Genomic DNA, 9977 nt, shown 5'->3' on the forward strand with positions numbered 1-9977 from the left:
CCTGTGTATTTATTTTCTGTCTTGTGCTATGTTCTGTGTTGCACCATGGTCTCCGGAGAAACGAAATTTCGTTCCACTGTATACGAGCTGTATAGAAGAATGACAATAAAAAGAACTTGAACTTGAACTATTAAGTATTCTGTCTAAGTGCCGTTGTTCCAAAGATAACGATTCCAAACCGACAGATTTTTCAATGTTATTAAATGTTTATAACATTGACAAAAGAACATCAATGTTATCGTTTGACGAGCCTTCGAACATTTGACGATACCTGAGCACATCTTGAAGACACAATACTGAGATATAATATAACCCAAAGAAAAAACCTAAATATACATAGTGGATGGAGCTCTGGCCTGAGGGGGGATTATGTAATTAACTTTGTGTGAACTTAATTAACCACTTGCAGAGAAAACCCTCTTAACAGCACAAAGTGATTTCCTGAGACAGAAATAGATCATTTTTAATCACCAGAAAAGAAAAAGGGATGCTTTAAGCAATTGCCCCGTTATGCCATTTTTATCAAAATAAAAATGGACAAATATAGAAGATTAGTTAGTGAAAACCTAAAGAACCACATTAGTAACTGGACAACTACTGCTTCTTTAATCTTTAACTCACTCTTTCTGCTGCAAATTTTATCTTAACACGTACCAGAAAAATGACAGATAAAACATTTTTTTGAGTTACTTTAAGAATGCTTCCAAAGAAATAAAATACTTTAATAGTCAATTGAAAAACAGACTTAGTTTAGTTGATCAGTGAGCTTGGTATGTTTGGCACAAATGTTTTGTTACCAGTCAAAGTAATATTGTTAATATGTAGGGAGTGAACTGTGAAAAGTGGGAAGTTGTTCTTCATAGAGTGTTTTACTAAATAGCTGTAATCGATGGATGGTCATGATTAGTTGATCAATTTGCTATTGACTTTGAGCTAGGGTCTTTCTGCTAATTTCCACAACTTTAAGTGTCCTTTCCGTTTCCCTTTCGGCATAACATTGATTTGCTCAACATATTCCAATCACACAGTGTCTTACACAGTCAAACCAAGGTACACAGAGAGATTGTACATGTAGGTTCACTATTAAGCTTTCTGGATGATGCCTACAACAGTCAACAAACCAATAATCTCAACTGTATTTAAGACAACAAAAGAAACCCGCAATGTTACATATCAGTGTGCAAGCCTGATTTGTAAAAATGGAAATCAAATAATTACAACTGTATGTGCATCATGACTAAAACTCAGGACAAGAAAAGGATAAACTTATTTTAAAAGTTTCCCAGAAGTTGCTTCAGCGTTTTGAAGATAACAAAAACTTCTTGGGCATCCAACAGGGAGCGTTAGTAATAAGATATAGATTATGTCAAAGAAATGTAACGAGATGTTTATCACACGGCTGTCAAAAATGTGAACTTTTGTGATAAACTTAGAAACGGCAAATACATTTTACAGAATAGAATAAGATAAAAAGGAATATACTTGTATTTAGTAACAGAATTTACAAGGATGAAAAGCAGATGGGTCTGTTTCATACTCATTATAATCAGTTTTTGGCAATTACACTGGGCTGGGCATAACAGCCTGGAGTAAAAAAACACACACACACACACACACACACACACACACACACACTGGCTGAAGCCGCTCGTCCCAAGGGCGGTCGCGGCAAGCCGGAGCCTAACCCGGCGACAAAGGGTGTAAGGCTGGAGGAGGATGGGACACACCCAGGATGGGACGCCAGTCTGTCACAAGGCACCCCAAGTGGGACTTGGGTCCCAGACCCACCGGAGAGCAGGACACAGCCAAACCCGCTGTGCTACCGTGCCCCCCCCCCACCCCCTGAAGTAAAAACAGTACATTTATTATCAGCAGATGGCCATTTTCCCTTGTAAAGTTTTTAAAACCCTTATCAGAGCTGATTATTTTTTTACCCATGCGTAAAATCTAAATTATGTTTAAAGTCCTTATCATTGAACTTTTACTAATTCCCTTTGTCCGATACTGTAACGGACATAATCAACCACACTGACAGAGACATTACTTTCTTAAAAAGAATAACACGAGGTACGCATGTGCCCAAAAGCCAATGACACATCAGTAACTGAGCACTCACTGACGCTTATGCAAATAGTCTACTTTGTCCCGCACAGATGTAACTATAACAGCACACAGCATCAATAACAACAATCAACAGTCATTTTTAATATCCCACTGAGGGAAAAGGGTGTAGTTAAACAAAAAGTCCTAAATGCAACGTTTTTCTCTTGATTTTGTGGTGGCTGGAGTACATCCCTGTAGTTTACACCCATGCCACTTACTTTCCACATTTAGAGTGGTGCAGTATACTGCGATAAAGTACAGTACGTAAGAATGCAGCAAGCAGCTTTCAGTAGAAGGGCTGGTGGAACAACAATTATTGTGTTATTCCCAGGAGAAATAGTGCCAATGACATAGTGCAAATGATGGACTCAGAAGTCCCTAAAAATAATTTTTAGGTTCAAAGTATAAATCAGTCATTTTTTTGAAAATATTCCTTGTAGGCTAAGAGAGTATTTTGGTATTTTACCACAGTGAGAATGCATTGCGAGTGCATGAGGAGCCCACATTCCCTGCAGTTCTTCCCACTTGCTTCAGCCACCAGGTGAGGTCAGCAGAATGCGCTTATTACCGAAATGACGTGCGCTTGAGGAAAATGGATTTTCTGCATTTTTCAAACGTCCTTTGTGCATAATTTCTAATTGGCTCTGACATAATGAGGTAAAAGAACTATTTTTGAAGGTTTAAAATGTATTCCACAGAAAAGAAGATGAACTGCAGGGCACTAAAAGCATAGCTGTGTAGTCATGGCAGAGCACAGAAGCATGGCTCAAGAGCAATGAGGTGACTCTACCTAGATTTGACAATATGGTTTTTATATGCAAAGTGTCCTGGGTTTGTTGAAAAGCAAAAGAAAAAAGCTCCACATGGGAAATTTTCCAATGTAGATCTGAGCTAGTTAAAAATAATAGTCCCATACATACATTTAATCCCCGTTTTTGGCTTGCCCTAGGACCAGTGGCGGTATGTTACACAGCGCTTGCATCTCCTCTCTCTTTGCATTAAGTGGGTTCAGCTGTGGGGATTATTTATGACAGCTGATCCTGACACACAGTAATGAGTCACTTACCTCAGCTTGGTCTTTGCTCGTGAAGCCTTGCCTTTTCCCCCCATGGAAGGGAGAGAGTGGCTGCCAAAACACTGCCTGAGTGTGAGCAGTTGATATGCACCGATGTGAAAAGGAAAGCATGCCCACTATCAATGCCTTGGTTCTACCTTAGAAGCCATAGAAATGTGGAGCAACATTGTTATTGTTTGGTTAATATTTACCTAAAAGCCCTTTGAGGGAGTTTAATTACTTATTTAGCTGACATCTTTGTTCTAGGTAACTTGCAACTTAGGTTTGTCTTCTAAGGTACTTAGATTTACTGACTCATTTACACGCTTGAGGATGCAATTGTAGGGCAACAGGCTGTAACTGCAACAGTACTCGAAACGTCCTTCAGATGGCGAGTCCGAATCTGTGACTGTCGTAGAATCTGCTCCGGGCGGAACGGTATTTTCCGTCATTCCTTCATTCGGTCTTTTCAGTATTGTTCTTGCAAAGTAAAGAAAACAATAAAATTATTATCCCTTGGCCAGCCAGACCTTGATACACCCATCGGAAATGAACAAAATCTGGGGGGAAAAAAAACAGAAAATTCAGTGAAACTGGTGATCATTAATTTGCCTACGTTGGGAAAACCAAGAAAACCTTGTGTTAAAATTGTGCTATTTAGCAATAAGCCTTGTAAAATTGAGTGTCTCATCTCTCCCGAAAATAATGCTGCTTTGCCTCTAATCACTTGTGCAGGTCTGATGATATATTCTGTCTTTGGAAATTGCAGAGGAGTCAAACTGAAGGCACAGCAGCTGAGTAAATGCCATCACCTGGGGCGCTCATACAGCAAAATCTTGAAACGCAGAACCTCAAAGGGTGCCATTATGGAGGGATCAATAAATTAAGAACCTAATTCTGGAATTTCATTTGACAACAAGTGAAGGTCACCAGGGGTGCGGTGGCGCAGCAGGTTTGACCGGGTCCTGCTCTCCGGTGGGTCTGGGGTTCGAGTCCCGGTTGGAGTGCCTTACGATGGACTGGCTTCCTGTCCTGGATGTGTCCCCTCCCCCTCCGGCCTTGTGCCCTGTGTTGCCGGGTTAGGCTCTGGTTCGCTGCGACCATAGGGGAGCGTAGTGGGTTTGGCAGTTTCAGGCAATGTGTGTGCAAAGGTCACCCTGTGACAATGGATATATATATATATATATATATATATACAGTACATCTTAAGAGTGAAAAAAAATCTATTCTTCTCTGACAATGAACAGTGTTCTTTACTTTTTTGCATAGAACACTGCCAGTGTGCGTTCCTGTGTTACTTTGCAAACTAAATTTTCCAGTAACCTGCCTGAATTGTCTTCCTGCACTGTCACCCTTTCCATCTTCAGCTTTACAAGCAGTCTAAGTGGGGTTTCTTCGGACAGCTCCTGGTGCTGAACAGGACCTTCTTCCCAGATGATGCTTTAGGAGTGTTTTTCTATCTGCTAGCCAGTATTTGGGGCACCCAGCCCAGCGTTCAGACACTCTTCCCATGGAGTATTGGCATACGGAGGGACACTCCTTAAATATTCTGGCATTTGAGAAGATCTTCAAAAGATCTCCAAGCTTTTCTGTCTGGTGTAACTGTACCAGAAGCTGTCGTGAGACAACCGTATATTTTTTGTATTTCTGCAAATTAGCAAAGCTTATATTGCTTTGGATAAGTCTGCTAGCCTGTTAAAAGGCCAAAAGTATGACAAAAATGAGATTTGGCAAGAGCTGCCCATCATAATTTAAGAACACATCTGTCCACTATTCTGTAAAGTGAAACAATGTATTGTACAAAACAGCTGAGCCTGACAAGCTGAATTTTTCTTTTTTTTTTTTTTTTTTTTTTTTTTTTTTACCAAACCCAGAGCTTCAGAGCGTTGACAGCTCCCTACCGTGGAGGCAACCTTGTTACATAAATATCCCCAGCATCCCACAGCAAAAAGGCAGCCAAATGGACAAACAACTTACTCCCGATTCCGGCTCTGAAGCGCTGCCGTAAGTATTCCCTAAGACACACGTCACAAAAGCTCTGCAGTCATGAACAGTGGCAAGTGGTTGACTCCAGAACACGAAACTGAACAATTTTGCATTCATCACAGGGAATTATGTCACACTCAGCATCCCATGGCTCTCACATGACCCAGCATGCATTTCTCTCCAGTCACACAGGGAGTGTCTGTATACAGCCGACACCTCTCACGCAGCACGTCACCTTTCCTACCCTTCAAACACACCTGCATCCTTACATTCCAAGCTCGTGCTTTTCCTTATTTTTCACGGGGGGAGGCAACTGGCTGAAAACTCTATGAAAACCTATGTGATCAGGTTTAAATGATTTTGAGTTACGCTAAGACCAAGACTTATCTCTTACGACGAGTGCTTCCTTGGATAATTGACGTGGCTAGTGTTCTATTCTCCTTTTTGCTCACAACAACGTCTACGGCTAACAATGTGTCTTGTGGGACTCAGGTGGAGTAAGGAGTGTACTAATCCAACCAAGTTAGTTCAGCAGATGAAGACTGCAGTCTGTAAAGTAAAAAGAAGCAGGTGATTTACAGCATGCAGTATATATCAGGGGTGTGGGCATGTTGGCGCAGGTACTATACTTTTAGGGGTAACAAGAATTATGCAAGAGACTAAACAACTAGAGTGATAAAGGTTCATTTAGGAGCACAGAAGACTGGATCAAACAAGAGTATTGTGACAAGCTGGGACATGTCTGGTTTTGACAGTGACTAGGCATGGGGAGGTGATGACTGGTCTGGCAGTAGGTTTTATTATACAACTTTTTAGTTATCACTCACACACACACACACACACACACACACACACACACACACACACACACTGTCTGAAACCGCTTGTCCCAAGCGGGGTCACGGCGAGCCAGAGCCTAACCTGGCAACACGGGGTGCAAGGCTGGAGGGGGAGGGGACTCACCCAGGACGGGACGCCAGTCCATTGCAAGGCACCCCAAGGAGGACTCTGTCACGCCCTTCTCGGTGCAACGAGGATCAGCCGCGGCGGATCAGGGGACGACCGCATAAAAGGGCGGTCCAGAGTTCATTCACACACACGGAACCTTGTTCAGCCTTGCTCTTCGCTATGGTGTGTGCTTCCTGATTACCTACCTCGCCCGTTCCTCCTATCCTCAACCCTGTTCTCCCTTCTCCGTTCCCTTCCTTCTCTCGACTCCACGGCTTCCACGATATCCTGCTTGTCTCACGGTTTACGGATTGTCCCTCCGGCTACGTTTGTACGTCGGCAACCCTTGGATTGTTTTTTGACCACGGTTTTTGGATTCCCCTTCTGAACCCTGACGCTCCGCGCTTGGGTCCGACGGCTTCCTTCCGGTGCACCAGCATGCACCGGCATGACAGACTCGAACCCCAGACCCACCAGAAAGCAGGACCTGGCCAAACCCGCCGTGCCATCGCGCCCCCTTTAATGCTCGCTCAGTACAACCAAAATTAATGAAATGACAATCGGCACTTAAGTTTAACAAAAATAGTAATTTGGCTCTGAATATAAGACAATTCCCCAGACAATGCAAAACTACAACAGAACTCAAGAGCAAGGTATGAAAAGGATTTTCTAAATTAAAACTACATCAAACTCCAAAGTCCACAATACACAAACACAACCAGCCAGACTTCTCAACCGTATTTCCAAAATATCCTCCTCTTCCACTTCCAGCATCCCGCGCTTTGTACTGTCCTTAAGTGGAGAAGTGGCCACACCTGCTGCTTGTGTCCCCTCTGAAAAGCTGACGGTGAAGCACGAGGACATGTCCGGGCCCCACCCTGCCACAAATACCTAGGGCTCTCACCATCTGCATGCGGAAATATCACTGCATTTTGACTAGGTCATGACCAGTGAAAAATTACGATATGGGGTACAGACCATGATAAGTAGAAAAACACTGAAGAGCAATTTGGCACATTTCAAACTGCGTGCGATAACAGACTTGGAAGCCAATGCAATTTCATATCCTTCCATTTCACAGTGCAATTCCACTATTCATCAGATCAATCTACAGTAAAGCTGTAGACAGACTTTTGCCTGTGTGAAAAAAGCTTACAGAAGTTATTCTTAACTGCATTTGCAATAAGCCTTTTAAACGAAACAGCTATGTTCCAGTTTCCCTCGCTGAGTAAATGTAAGTCTAGGCACATTAACCTCAAAGTAAGAAAAGCTCAAAAAGAAGTTAATTTTAATGATTGTGAGAACAACAGAACGTTACTGCAGTTTTTTACACTGCGCAGCATTCACACTAGTATGATACACTTAGTGTGATAATATATCTGCCCTTATTAAGAACTGTACAATAAATCTTTTTTTTCTGCAACGGACCGAGTGCCTTCCTGTCCATGCCAACAAGCCTGGTACCCTGCGTTTCCACGATATGCTCCAGACTTCCACAACCTTAACATGGACAAGTAGTTAACAATAAAGAATGAGTGAGTGAAACAGAATGTATGATTTCCTTGTTAGCTTTTTCTATATTGAGAAGTATATTCTGGCCACGGAGCATTTCAGCTGATGCTGTTACTCCTAATTACAGTATAATTTTAATCACTCTTAAAACTACAGCTGTGAAAATGAGGGCAGCGTAGACTGAAAATTGACAGAAGATGCGGAGACAGCTCCTCTATGAAAGCTGAATTGCCGTCTTTGTAATATCCCCAAATGGGTCCAGTAGTGATTCTGTCAGAAGCAGCGGGTTTTCAATGCGTGAAACAAGGCAGATACAATCAGACTGAGCGATGAGGAAAACTGCAGCATCGGACATTCTGCAGTTGCGTGCCCATAAGGAACATTGATATTTCTCAGAAGCATCATCATTATGGAAAAGACCATAATTATCTGTCGGGCAACAAGTGGTGTTTTGTGCTTACAACGGGTGCGAGGTCACCAACGAGGCTGATTACAAGAACCAAAACTAGAACAGTGTCAGAACATTCTTGTCTGAAAGTATTGAGCTGTCAAGAAGAAAAAAAAAATGCACCCAAGCTAAACATTTACATTTACATGTATTTATTTAGCGGACGCTTTTCTCCAAAGCGACTTCCAATGAACTCTGTCTAGTGTTATGAGCCCACACACCTTATTCACCGCGGTGACTTACACTGCTAGACACACTACTTACACTGGGTCACTCATTAATTAATAGAAATAATTAGTCTGGAATTTGTTAATACGGTTAATGCATGTCAGTCAACTAAATGCACCATCAATTGGAAAGTGACTGAGTATTACAAGGTTTTTAATTTTTTTATTTATTTATTATTATTATTATTATGATCTCACTGCTTTTGAGAAAGATTCTTACCATGTTATGACACTTACAATTCCTCACCCAATCAAGTAGCAGGGTGATTTTCACTGCAGCAATTCAATGTACATACCTTGCTCAATGGTACTACAGCGGGAGCAGGATCCAAAGTGCAATACTGACATTTGATCAGGTGAAGAGTTTCTTTTTTTCTTGTGGTTAGCCATAGCAAAAAGGCACTCAATACTGTGAGCAGGTCTGTCTGAGTTATTGGTCAGGAGGAAAATCACTCATTCATTTACAATTAACCTAAGCTATAGTTAAAAGTTGGTGCACACATTGAGTTTTTATGTTCTTTATATCATATACAAACATTCAACACATACAGACCGACAACATGAACACACACCTCTCCCTGGTATGTCTGTTATGTTATACATGTGTTGTTTATGTTCGGGGGGGTGCAGCGGATTTGGCCGGTTCCTGCTCTCTGGTGGGTCTGGGGTTCAAGTCCTGCTTGGGGTGACTTGTGATGGACTGGCGTCCAGTCCTGGGTGTGTCCCCTCCCCCTCCGTTTTTGTGCGCTGTGTTGCCGGGTTAGGCTCCAGCTTGCCCTGACCTTCATCGGGACAAGTGGTTTCGGACTGGGTGTGTGTGTGTGTGTGTGTGTGTGTGTGTTTCGCTAATATGCCACTTTCCCAACAGTATTGTTTTCATGCCTGGCAAAAGACCCAACCAAGCTCTTAGGTGGCCTTAGATACTACTTGTTCTAGGGTGGCCCATGCTTGTGAAAATTGGAAAACAAATTAGTATGAAAGTTTTTCATAAACTTGAAAATGACAAATGGTAATGTAAGGAAAAATTCTATTCATGTCTCCTTGTAATTAGACATGCGTAGATCACTTTTGCTGAGCTCATGTCTGTATTATTGATACCCCTTTTTTGGTGAAAATAGTTCAATGTTTCCCACAGCAATAAAGGGAGGCTATTTAAAGGTCTCTTTTTGTACTCTAGAAAGCAGATGTGTAGATGTGTATGACTGATGGCAAATGTGAAGTAGTGTGGATTTTTTGTGTGCACATATTGTATATAGTTCTTGCTTCTCACTTACTTGGGCATTTCAATGAACACCTTTGGCATTAATGAGGTTTGTTATAATCAGGTTATTATAACATAATATAATATAATACATATCATCGTCTGAACCGCTTGTCCCACACAGGGTCGCGGGGAGCCGGAGCCTAACCCGGCAACACAGGGCATAAGGCTGGAGGGGGAGGGGACACACCCAGGACGGGACGCCAGCCCATCGCAAGGCACCCCAAGCGGGACTTGAGCCCCAGACCCACCGGACAGCAGGATCCGGTCCAACCCACTGCGCCACCGCACCCCCCCCCCATAATATGATAATAACACCATAATAATATAATATAACAACAACAAACATAATATATCATATTATAACAACTTATTAACTAATAAGGTTAATACTTCTTGCTGTTACACTGCAAAACTGTTTACAGTTTACAACCCATG

Source organism: Scleropages formosus, chromosome 16 (assembly GCF_900964775.1).
Source record: "Scleropages formosus chromosome 16, fSclFor1.1, whole genome shotgun sequence".
Taxonomy (NCBI): domain Eukaryota; kingdom Metazoa; phylum Chordata; class Actinopteri; order Osteoglossiformes; family Osteoglossidae; genus Scleropages; species Scleropages formosus.